Genomic DNA, 13,743 nt, shown 5'->3' on the forward strand with positions numbered 1-13,743 from the left:
CTTTCAAAAATAAATAAAAACATTTAAACAATTTTTTTAAAGACAAAAATTTGTAGCAATATATTGGGAGCATCTTTTCATATCTAGAAATATATTTCTACAGTATCTTTTTAGTTGTCACAAAGTATTCTGTTAGGTGGTTTTCCATACCCATTATCAATTCTCTGGGGTTGGGCATTGATGATGTTTGATTTGGTTTAGTTCTTTTGATCTGTTAACCTAAAAATAGACACTGTCTGTTACTTTGCCAGCAAAAGATGGGCTTATTTGGGCATACAAGAGAATTACAATCTGGGACAAACAAACTGTAGTAAAACTGAAGGCAAGTCATGGGAACAAAGGAGAGTCCCCCCCTCCTTTTTAAGGAGGAAAGGGGTAATTTGGAAAGGCTGTTAGGAACTACAAGTCTGTTAGAGTAAACTGGCAGTTTGACTGTGGTGGCTTCTCATTGGCTGAGCTGTTACTGGGGGGATAAGGAAAGCATGTCTTGGGGTGTCTGGGTGACTCAGTCAGTTGAGCTTTGGACTTTGGCTCAGGTCACCATCTCACAGTTTCTGGCTTCCAGCCCCGCATTGGGCCCTGTGCTGACAGCTCAGAGCCTGGAAACTGCTTCAGATTCTGTGTCTTCCTCTCTCTCTGCCTCTCCCCTGCTCGTGTTCTGTTGTTCTCTCTCTCTCTCTCTCTCTCTCTCTCTCTCTCTCTCTCTCTCTCCCAAAAATAAAATAAACATTACAAAGAAAGAAAGAAAGAGAAAAAGAAAGGAAGAAAGAAAGAAAGAAAGAGAGAAAGAGAGAAAGAAAGAAAGAAAAGTGTGTCTTCCTCCAGCTGGAGCCGTAGAGTAGCATCCACGCGCGAGGCTAAATCCAAGTAAGGTCAAGTCCATCTCTTCCTGGTGGGTCTGCAGTTGACTACTGAGTTGGGGGCGGGGGGTGAGAACTCCCCCTTCCGAAACCTCCCGACTCCATTTTAGAGAGATTTCCTTTACTAATTTCCAGAGTTATTTTATTTGTTTTTTGTAGTCTAAATGGAAGTGTGATCAACATCCTTGGAGTGAATTTCTTGGGCACATCCATGATAATTTCCTTAGGATAAATCCTCAGAGGTGAAATTACTAGGTCAACAATTATGCTTATTTTTAAGGCTTTGATGACTATGCTTCACTTGATCTCCAGAAAATATGCATTAAAGTATGCATTCATTTCTTTATCCTTCTAGAAAGCACTAAGTATTATCATTTGCTTTGTTTGCAGTTTTCCTGTAATACTTTCTGGCATCCCCAAACGTGACGGTGTCTTGGAGGTAGCACCCCCTACACAAACATGTGCTTTCTATAATTTGTCTTCAGCCCTCGGCCTCTGAGCTTTTTTCTTGCCTTTGTCTCAAGGACCTCCTGTGGTGGACTGGATTTTTGCCGGGATGTCATTTACAGCTGGAGAGTCTTTATGTTCAGATTCTGATTTGGTTGTTTCTGATCATCATCTAGGTCTGAGAACCACTACTTTTTCCAAGTCAATGTTTGTCCGAATATAAATAAATACATTGGCTACATTCTTAGGTTACAGCAAGACACATGGTGTGATTGTTATCACTGTGCTTTGAAACTAAAATTGAAATCTTTCAGCATTCTTCAGCGTTCTATACATACTCAATTATTCTACTCATCCTCTACATTCCTGGCCTATGTGCTCAGGATATAAAGGTGAAAATAATAATCATCTCAGCCCTGGAGAAGCTTGGGCTGAAGGAGAGGCAGGCAGATAGGTAAACACATAAATCACAATGCAATGTGAAATATGCCATTGAGACATTTTTATCACCTGTTGTGATAGCACAAATTGCTATGAGGGGACAACTGGACATTAAGTAACCTTCGGCTCATTCATTTATTTTCATAATACTTAATAGAGCCAGACCCTATACTTTTATTTTCAAAATGTTTGTTTTAGCATAACAAAGCAATATATACCACCTCAGAAAGATCAGGAAATGCAGGCAAGCAAAAACACAAACAAAAAACTTTTAAAACTGCCATCCCATCTACTTTCTCTCCCTTGAGCCACTATTAACACTTCAACATTTTAAGTTGTTTTCTATTTTTTTAACAAAAGTGGGATCAAAACATCATGTTTTGTAATCTACTTCTTTCATTTAATATGTCACAAATGTATTTCAAGATAAAAGATATATTTCCACAACTTCATTAAAAAAAATTTTTTTTAACGTTTATTTATTTTTGAGACAGAGAGAGACAGAGCATGAATGGGGGAGGGGCAGAGAGAGAGGGAGACACAGAACTGGAAGCAGGCTCCAAGCTCTGAGCCATCAGCCCAGAGCCTGACGTGGGGCTCAAACTCACGGTCCGTGAGATCGTGACCTGAGCTGAAGTCGGACGCTCAACCGACTGAGCCACCCAGGCGCCCCTCCACAACTTCATTTTAAATGGTTACATGCCGGGGCGCCTGGGTGGCTCAGTCTGTTAAGCGTCTGACTTCGGCTCAGGTCATGATCTCACAGTCTGTGAGTTCGAGCCCCGCATCGGGCTCTGTGCTGACAGCTCAGAGCCTGGAGCCTGTTTCAGATTCTGTGTCTCCCTCTCTCTCTGACCCTCCCCCGTTCATGCTCTGTCTCTCTCTGTCTCAAAAATAAATAAACGTCAGAAAAAAAAAATTAAAAAAAAATAAATGGTTACATGTCATTCTGCTATGTGGATATTGTACTTACTTTAGCAATCTGCTATTGTTAGATATTTACATTGTTTCTATCTTTTTAGAAGAAAGAATCTGCCGTGGATTTTGTCATGTTGTTGCTGAGTATCTGAGCTCATTCTGGTTTCCAAGAAGTGAAACCATGTAACATTTGAAACGCTTCACCTGTGACCAGATTTAGAGACAATGGCCACAATATACATCTCCCAGCTTTGTTGTTTTTTTGTGGTCTTGGGTTTCAGTCCTAGTTGCTGTAGATTAAACTTGATCAAAGTTTACATGTACTATGAGCCAAAGTTCAATGACTTCTACTTCTGTGGCTGTCTGAAGGGTATCACTTTGCTACAAAACACAAGATGATTAGTTCTGAAATGTAATGTCTTCTTGAAGCCCAGTTAGCAGGCTGCCTGAGATCATTCGTAGACTACCTCTCCAGGCTGACTGTCAGCATGTTAATTTTGCTCAAATAAAGAGCATGTTTGCTCTCTGGGGGTTTTATTCTTATTTAAGAAAATGAGAAGCAGGACCAGGAGGTGGGAGATTCCTTCAATGATATACAATGAACCAGGGCCTCTGAGGCAGGTACAACGTGGGCATAATGGTACAATGATGCCAACACAGCATGACTAGCTCTTCTGGTTTCGGTGTGCCCCAGCTTATCAAATATTAGGGAAAACCCAGGAGTCACATTACAGAGCACTAAAAGTCATCGTTCCCAAGACTATACCCTGAGTTCCACCAGGCCCTCTTAGGTCACCAGTTTCCAGACTAAGTCTGGCAAGGGTCCTATCCCACTCTTTTACACTTTGAAACATGAATTCCAACTGTATCACAGATGATTTCCAACTATATGACATCCTGGAAAAGGCAAAACTATGAAGACAGTAAGAAGATTGGTGGCTGCCAGCGGGAGGGGGAGGGAGAGATGAATTGGCGGAACCCAGAGAATTCCTAGGGCCGTGATACTGTTCTGTGGGATACTACAGTAGTGGACAATTGTGTAATGACACGGACAGCACCACGTGTACAACACCAACAGGGAACCCGAACCAAAACGATAGACCCTGGGTGATAACAATGTGTCAATGTAAGTTCATGAGTTGTAACAAATGTACCCCTGCAGTGAGGAATGTTGACAACGGGGAGGACACATACGTTTGGGGACAAGGAGTCTAGGGGAAATCTCTGTATCTCTCTCTCATTTTGGGTGTGAACCTAAAGCTGCTCTAAAAAACAAAGTCAAAACAAAACAAAACAAAAAACCAGATGACAGCAAAGCAAGAATTGCCTCATCAGCATTATTGCACCAATTACTCCCGAAGAATTTCAGAAAGCAGGTTGGAATTTCAGACTCATGGATGAGTGGGTGAGGCAAGTGGCATTATTCTTGTCATTAAGATGCCAGAATGGACGTGAAGGCAGCCACAATCTGAGTCATCACTTTATATAATTGTCACATTAACAATAAGCCAGAATAAAGAATATTGATTCTATTTTTTCCGCTCCCTGGAAAATATAATTTTTGTAGTGAGGTTGTAAGGTAATTAATTGGAAGACCTACTTCATTAAGTTACTTTGCAACTGAGAACTAAGTGTTTGGGGTAAATTTTCCTGTTTGCTGTCATAAGTGATGTATCTCGTTACAATACTGGTTTCTTTCTAGCTAATCTCCCCGATCTTGAATCTTCTTCATTTTGAAGAGAGAAAGAGTGTTGTAAATTGTCATGTTTAGTGAGTATTTACAACTCCTGGGCTGTATAATCTTCACAAGCAAACTGGGTATAGTCCTACAAGGAGATAGGGCTTTCTGTTTTTGAGCAATGATTGTTGCATAATTCAGTGTTAATCAACTGAGTTTAATGCAACTTATATTTATTGAGTGCCTATTCTGGGTTGAAACTGTGCTAGGCTCTGGAGGGAAAAAGATGTAAAGCAAGAGATACGAAACAGGGTTCTTCCAAAAACAGGCAACGCTGTTGGAAAGAAAAGACCTATACTCATGAAACAATCCAATCACGTTTTGGGCATATGTGACAAATGTCATTCATTCATCTATTCAACAAAAATACTGAATACCATGGGCCTGTGCTAGGAAGGAACCGGAGATATACAGTTAAATGAAATAAAAGCTGCACCTTCAAGGTACTTCCAGTAAAATGGAAAAAATCAGACAAGTAAACAAGAGTCTCATCTCACTGTGATGAGGGAGGAGTACAACAGAAATGGGTTTGAGGGGTGGGGTAGAGTCTGGGAGGGTTATGGAAAGCTTCACAGAGATGACTCCAGGAGGCCCATGCTAAAAGGAACCAGGGTTTTCTGGAGAAATGACAGATCCAGGTCCAAAGCAGGGAAAGGTGAGCCTGAGGTGAGGGCATAACGTTTGCTCATTAGATGTCTCTAACAAAGCACCTTGTTTTAAGAACGGTCATGTATGAAACAGACAAGAGTAGTGAATGGTAAGGAACTTACAAATTAAAATGGGCTAGATTACCAGGGAACGTTTCACCAAGAAGCTGGGAGTAGGAACTCTGTTGAACCTTGGAAGATACCTAGGGTTTGAGAAGGCAGAATGTAAACTGGTATAACATTTTGTCGGGGGGGAGGGAGGGGAGGAAACTTGGTGATGCATCTTTTTTTAAAAAAAAGTTAGGAGCATATCTAGTGACCCATAATCCCACCTCTAGGAATCTATCATATAGAAATAATTGAAAGGGGGAAAAGATTCATGTACAAGAAAGTTTATCACAGCATTGTTTGTACAGCAAAGGAAGCAAGCAAGCAAGCAAGAAAGAAAGAAAGAAAGAAAAGAAGGAAAGAGTAGAGAAAGAGGAAGGAGGAAGGGAGGGAAGCAGGAAGGAAAGAGAAAGGAAAAAAGAAGAGAAGCCCTTCAATAAAGAACTAGCTGAAGAAATTACAGTGTATCATGCGATGGAATACTATTCAGTCTCTGAAAAGACTGTAGTAAAATATATTACTAACTACCTTGGAAAGACATCCATGTTATCTTTTCCAATGACATCTGGCAGAACCTATATATAACATAAACTCTTCCCTGTGAAAAGAAAAGAAGTGTGTGTGTGTGTGTGTGTGTGTGTGTGTGTGTGTGTAGAAAGAGATGTGTGTCTGTCAAGCTCAAGGGGAAATTCTGGAGAGCCCAATTGTTAAGGGGCATGAGCCTGAAGTACTTCCTACTCTATATACTTTGTTAATGCATGGGTTTACGGTTGTTACTTATTTTCATTTTATTTTTCCAAATACAAATTTTAAATATAGAAAAACAGGTATATACTAGAAATAAAGTTGCTATCTTAGGTTCCAAATATAAACATAAAAGCTTTTCTAACTTGGGGGGAGGGTGATGATTTAAAAACCAAAAATCAGGGGCGCCTGGGTGGCTCAGTCGGTTAAGCGTCCGACTTCGGCTCAGGTCATGATCTCACGGTCAGTGAGTTCGAGCCCCGCGTCGGGCTCTGTGCTGACAGCTCAGAGCCTGGAGCCTGCTTCAGATTCTGTGTCTCCCTCTCTCTCTGCCCCTCCCCTGTTCATGCTCTGTCTCTCTCTGTCTCAAAAATAAATAAACGTTAAAAAAAAATCTTGAAAAAAAATAAAAACCAAAAATCATACACAGAAAAAATAATTATTGGAGAATTACTCTGTTTAACATCGTATAAACAGCCCCTTGATAAAAGTGTGGGGTGTATTGGCTTCAATTCAGAAATTAAGAAAACAGGGGTACCTGGGTGGCTCAGTCAGTTGATTCACTAACTCTAGATTTCAGTTCAGGCCATGATCCTGCTGTTTGTGGGACTGAGCCCCACTTGGGGCTCCACACTGAAGACAAGGAACCTGCTTGGGATTCTCTCTCTCTCTCTCTCTCTCTCCCTCTCTCCCCCCGCCCCCACATCCTCGTGTTTTCTCTCTCTCTCTCTCTCTCTCTCTCTTTCCCGCAAAATAAATAAACTTAAAGATATTAAGAAAACATTAATAGTGGTTGTTTATACTGATAACACGGTTATTTTTGCATGGGAATAGAAAGTACCACCTAGTACCCGAAACTCCATAATCTAAAGCAGCAGCCACATTTGCAAGTGTCTTCTTTCTTTCTTTCTTTTTTTTTTTTTTTACCATTTTATTTATTTTTAAAATTCACATCCAAGTTAGTTAGCATATAGTGCAACAATGATTTCAGGAGTGTATTTCTTAATCCCCCTTACCCATTTAGCCCATCCCCCCTCCCACAACCCCTCCAGTAACCCTCTGTCTGTTCTCCATATTTAAGAGTCTCTTATGTTTTGTCCCCCTCCCTGTTTTTATATTATTTTTGCTTCCCTTTCTTTATGTTCATCTGTTTTGCATTTTAAAGTCCTCATATGAGTGAAGCCATATGATACTTGCTTTTCTCTGACTAATTTAACTTAGCATAATACCCTCTAGTTCCCTTCACATAGTTGCAATGCAAGTGTCTTCTTGGCATCAAAGGCAGTATTTTGCACCCCTGGGGTATGTTCTCTTAACATGGAACTAGCAGGACTCAAATTAAGAATGGTCGTATTAGACCTGCTTCAAACCACTGAGTCAGCCAGGCAGACAGACTTAGATGGACATTACCCACTGTTATGATATCTGAGCTTTGCTTTAAAAAAATACTGGAGATGGGGAAATAGATGACAGCGTAAACAAGGCTGGCCACAAACTGATGACTATTAAAGCTGGGTGATGGGTACATGAGGGTTCATTATCAAATTCTGTCTATTTTTCTGTTTGTAATTCTCGGTAATAAAAAGTTTATAACTAAGATCATTCAAATAGAAGTCAACAAATCTTGGCTATTTTTAAAAAGTTTATTTATTTATTTTTGAGATAGAGCAGGAGAGGGTCAGAGAGAGAGAGAGAGAGACAGAGAATACCAAGCAGGTTCTGCACTGGTCTGGTCTCATGAACCAGGAGATCATGACCTGAGTGGAAATCAAGAGTTGGAAACTTAACCAACAGAGCTACCCAGGTGCCCCTGGAGTGCTTTTATAAAAGATTAAAATAGGGTTCAGTTCTAAACCTTTGCTGCTAAATTAAGAGATATTCCAACCATAGCCTTGTCTTCAAATTAATTCAGCATTGAAAAGACTGAAGAGACTTCTGTCTAAACTATGAAGATCATTCCATCTATTCCTATCCCTGTGCTGGGAACTGTGCGCAGTCACTCCTGTATATTAAGATCCTTGCTCAACGGAAGACAGAGGCATCTTCAAATTATGCAATGGATACAATAAATCTTCAAATTGTGCAATGGATTCAATAAATCTTCAAATTATGCAGTGGATTCATAAGTATGAATAGCAATTTTGTCCCAGATCAATGTACTTGGGAAATTTAAAACTTTTTAAAAGATCCAGCTGACAAGTAAATAATTTAACTTTTTAATGTACAAATTTTTAGCAGAATGAACAAGACCGCCACCTGCTGGGAACACCTGAACTGCCTGATGTGCAAATTGAGCAAGTTTTCTGGACTTCCAATCACCTGAGACCTACAGGTTAAAAATGAAGATTCATAGGCTCCAGGCCTATTGGATTAGAATCTCTGCAGGTACAGCTCAAGAATAAGCATTTTCAGGGGCACCTGGGGGGCGAAGTTGGCTAAGTGTCCAACTTCAGCTCAGATCATGATCTCACCATTTGTGGGTTCAAGCCCCAGTCAGGCTCTGTGCTGACAGCTTGGAGGCCGGAGTCTGCTTCAAATTCTCTGTCTCCCTCTCTCTCTGCCCCTCCCCCACTTGTGCACACGTGCTCTCTCTCTCGCTGTCTCTCAAAAATAAATAAATAAACATTAAAAAATGTTTTTAAAAAGAACAAGCATTTTTTATACCAGTCCTTAGGCACTCTGAGGTCTAAGAGACAAATGCCTTAGCATTCTGGGAATGCTTGTTGAATATACTTTTATCTAGATCACACTCTACACTTACTGAATCAGGATCTTTAAGAAAGGGCGGTGGTTGGGGCACCTACGTGGCTTAGTCGGTTGAGCGTCCAACTTGGCTCAGGTCATGATCTCACAGTTGGTGAGTTCAAGACCCACATTGGGCTCACTGCTGTCATGAGGGCAGAACTCACTTTGCGTCCTCTGTCCCCTCTCTCTGCCCCTGCCATGCTTGTGCTTTACCCACATTGGACTCACTGCTGTCATGAGAGCAGAACTCACTTTGCGTCCTCTGTCCCCCTCTCCCTCTGCCTCTGCCTTGCTTGTACTCTCTCTCTCTCTCTCAAATAAATAAAACATTTTTCAAAAGGGGGTCTGGGACTTTGGATTTGTAATAAGAATGCCAGATGCATTTTAAATATTTTTTTTAACGTTTATTTATTTTTGAGACAGAGAGAGACAGAGCATGAACGGGGGAGGGTCAGAAAGAGGGAGACACAGAATCGGAAACAGGCTCCAGGCTCCGAGCTGTCAGCACAGAGCCTGACGCGGGGCTCGAACTCACAGACCGCGAGATCGTGACCTGAGCCGAAGTCAGCCGCTCAACCGACTGAGCCACCCAGGCGCCCCCCAGATGCATTTTAAAAGATGAATGCTTAGTAAATATGGCAGAATCGAATGCCATATTTCACTCCAGATATTCTCTATACCAGGACAGAAGAACACAACAGCAGTGAATTGAGAACTGGCAAATAGAACATCCAGATGTGGGGTTTGGGCATTGCTATCTCTACAAGTTTATTCTTTGGATTTCTGTCCTGTTGCTTTAATTCATCTCTGTATCATTAAGTTCCAGACCATCCCCTGCCATTCTTGCCCTTAACCCCCAGGTGCTGATGGCTTCATCTCTAATACCAGCTAACAAATGTGCCTAACAGCAGAATTCCCTCTTGGAGAGACCTGATTCCACATCACTCTCCTTCCCCTCCCCCACCCCCCCGCCACCTCACTTTCTCTGTGGACCTTTTGATGTGTGCCAGTGCCCACATCCACCCTACCTCCTTGTCTCCTGGGGACCGATGCTCTAGGTTTGGATCCACCTTTGAATCACATTTGTGTCTAACAGATCACTAAACTCCAGGTTTATGCAGGGGTCACATGGGGGACCTTGCCCTGTTCTGGGATTTATCTGGATTTCTTCCATGGGTCCTACCTTACCTCCATTGCCGGAGCAGACTCATAAAACACGGTTGTTGTCTTTTCTGCTTCAGGGTAAATGAGAAGTCCCAATTGCTTCACAGCAGCCCAGGGGTGGGGGGAGTTCTCTGCCTAGTTAAGCCTGGTATATACTGGATTAAAGAAAATATAAAAGAGCCTTAAATAAAATACTGTCCATCATGAATATACTAGAGGGAGAAACAGGATGCAGAATTTCCCAAACTTAACTACTGATCCTTTTTTCACGGACCAACCCATGAGACCATTCCACAGAATGTGCTTTGGAGAAGTGTTATTTATTTTTCTCTTGGTTACCCTGGGGGCTCTTTGTTTCAAATGATCTGTGTGTCTCTTTAGTCATGAGGTCCAGAAAAAAGAGCCGGGGGTGGGGGGGGGGGGGGAACTGCGTCGGGAATGGGCTAACATGGATTGCATGGGATGGAAGCACTACCTTGAATCTTCCACACCACTGGTTCCTTTTTCAACAACTGAGGGTTCTGCTTGATTTTCCGCTACAAAACTTCTCTGCTAATCACGGCACGGTTGTGTAACTGCGGGTACCTTTTTTCAGCTCTCCTTGTATTCCACAGAGTCTTTTCTTCCTCATGTTTATACCATATGTGCTCCAGGTGCAACAATCTGTGTGGTGGATTGAAGAGCTGGCAATGGCTTTTGGTCAGTGGTTTTTGAGCAGCTCTGCAAAGCATATTTTGCAGAATAGTCTCATATGTCTGTCTTTACATATTGGGCATGTTTTTTTTTGTTTTGTTTTTGCTTTTGTTTTTGTTTTTATGGCAGGAATCTTGTCTAATGCACCTCCATGGTGCTGAGCACAGTCTAGACCCAGTAGGTGTTTAAGAAATATTATTGAATTGGGGTGTCTGGGTGGCTCAGTAGGTTAAGCATCCGACTTTGGCTCAGGTCATGATCTCACTGTCTGTGAGTTCAAGCCCCACGTCGGGCTCTGTGCTGACAGTTCAGAGCCTGGAGCCTGCTTCGGATCCTGTATCTTCCTCTCTCTCTGCCCTTCCCCCACTCATGCTCTGTCTCTCTCCCTCTCTCAAAAATAAAAAATAAAACATTTAAAAATTTTTTTAAAATATTATTGAATTTACCCAAAATGATGCACAAACTGAATTAAAACTTAGCCACTCTCGGGGCGCCTGGGTGGCTCAGTCGGTTAAGCCGCCGACTTTGGCTCAGGTCATGATCTCTCGGTCCGTGAGTTAGAGCCCCGCGTCAGGCTCTGTGCTATGGCTTGGAGCCTGGAGCCTGTTTCGGATTCTGTGTCTCCCTCTCTCTGACCCTCCCCCGTTCATGCTCTGTCTCTCTCTGTCTCAAAAATAAATAAACGTTAAAAAAAAAAAACCAAAAACTTAGCCACTCTCTAAAGTCAAGGACATGATCTATCTTTCTCCTATGAGAGTTCTGTCTGTCCTTGAATAGTTTTAACCACTTCCCTTTCAAGATAAATTCTAGGGTATTTTGTTCCTTAATCTCCAGATTGATTTTGATTTTGTAAGAAAATGTATAACTGAATACGAGACATCAGCCAAAGTAAAGTTTCTAAATTTTATTTCAAGCTTCTTATATGATTTCTCCATGGGCAATCCCAGATTTTTAATTGCTCACTCCACTGGGAATTCTCCCAATGTTTGCCATGGTTTCATCATGCGCTTTTTAACCTGTCCAGATACATGACAGTTGTTTTTTTTCCAAAAATGATGTTTGGGCCAGGCCTGGGTTGGGACAATACTTCCTTTTGCTCTAATATAATTTGCATTGCTAACATTAAGCACATTACCACCGGATTGCCCTAATTAAACGCACGCACGTATGTATAAGAAGCCATGCCCTTTCTTTCTTGATCCAAAGTTTTTCACCCCGCTTGCAATCTCCCAGAAGATTAACTGAAATCAATCAGTTGGTTAATTTCTAACATAGCTCAATGTATCTTGTTCTCTATCTCTATTGCTCTTCCTCATTTTCTTTCTCCCCCCATCACACAAAACACAAAGAGACACATTCTTCAAGTCTTCAAGTTGGCAATAGAAGACTCTAATGAGCATATGAAAGACAAGAGGTCTACAATCTTAACCATCTTTCATTAACTTTCTAGTCCCTTTAATGGATTTTCCCATAGGAATTTTCTTCCTTTTTTTAATGAAGAAAATTACAAAACACTTACTTTAGTATGTGTCTTTAAAAGATAAGAATATTTAATAAGCAAAACCATACTACCATTACCACACCAAAAAAGTAACAACGATTTCACAATAGCAAAGATCTGGGCGGTGTTCCTGATTTCTAATTGTTTCATAATGTCAAATGTTTATTGATTTAAAAAAATCAAATTCCAAATACATTCCACACATTATGGCTAATTAGTCAATATGGCTTAAGTCCTTTTTAGTGTATAGGTTTCCTATCCATCTCTTTCTCTCCTTGTAATCTATTAATGAAACTCAGTTGTTTTTCCAGTATTATTTTCCAGGGCTGAATTTTGTGGAACAAATCCTTGCGGTGTAGTTTAATATACACAATATTCTTAAATTTGGCTGTAGCCTGTTTGATTATATTTACATTTCTATGCCATCAAGTCACTTAAATATAAGATAAATGCCATTGGCTCTTTCCCAGATAACTTTTCCATTCCGTAAATTCCCTGTTGTAAATTTCCAGTTCAGAAATTTTCTCTGCTGGGGAGCCTGGGTGGCTCAGTTGGGTTAAGCCTCTGACTTTGGCTCCGGTCATGATCTCATGGTTGGTGGGTCCCAGCCCAGCCACAGGCTCTGTACTGAGCCTAGAGCCTGCTTCGGATTCTGTGTCTCCCTCTCTCCCTGCCCCTTACCCGCCCGCTCTCTGTCTCTCGCTCTCTCAAAATAAACATTTAAAAATTAAACATTTAAAAAAGAAATTTTCTCTGTTTATTAAGTATGCACACAACAAAAAGAAAAAAAACCCCAAACTTGTGGGGAATTTCTTCTAAAAGTCCATTAGAGGGCGACATTTGATTTAAAATTATGTTTCCCTTACTAAGTTTTAAATTGCATCATATTTGTTTTCGAATTTTTGGCAAGTTGAACCTCAATACCTACTTTTCACTTCTTATGTCACTTCTATGAGATGTAGTCACATCTTGTGTCCTCTGTTAACTTGATCTCTGTGAACTTGGGTCCCGTATCACTTTCATCCTGGACTCGGTTTCCACTTCCGACCATGAGGCGGCGATATTGCATAAATAAAGACCGCAGAAAGGCCAAATTAAGGCAAACTGCTAAAGAAAAAAGGAGTTTCACAGGGGAAGGGCCATTAATCTCGGAAGGAAAGAGACAAACCAGATATTTCTAATTCGTATCCACCTCACGGCCTCAGGTTGGAACTGTGTAAGATAGAGCACAAAGGAGCCATTCAGGAGCACGGGAAGCTGACTTGGGGGGCAACGCGTGCACAATCTCCTCCTTGACTTTGCGGTTCCACTGGAGGGGGCATATGCACATTCGAGCACGTGTGTGAGAACAGTTGCAGGACAGCAGCCGGACGGAGTGGACTGGGCGTGGCGCTGCTGGAAACGAATCGCGCTCCCACTGACCGCTTCTGGACACAGGCCCTGAAACAGGTTTACAACGGCGCCGCTTTGGAGGACAGCACTCATTTCACCCCGGGGGGTGGGGGGTGGGGAACCAAGTCCCAAGGGGGCAGGGGGCTTGCCCACTGGTACACCATTAGGAGGTGGTGCATGCAGCCAGCTGTTCGGAGCGCAGGCCAATACTCGGTAAATGTCTCACCTTCACACACCCGCTGGGACATTCGCACTTCAGACAGAAAGGATCCACCTGACAGCGAGCAGTACTGTACAGCTGTAACAGGGAAGTCACGGGCCCTTTTGAGAATCTGACACAAATTA

Source organism: Panthera pardus, unplaced genomic scaffold (assembly GCF_024362965.1).
Source record: "Panthera pardus isolate Hobbes unplaced genomic scaffold, ASM2436296v1 HiC_scaffold_12, whole genome shotgun sequence".
NCBI lineage: Eukaryota > Metazoa > Chordata > Mammalia > Carnivora > Felidae > Panthera > Panthera pardus.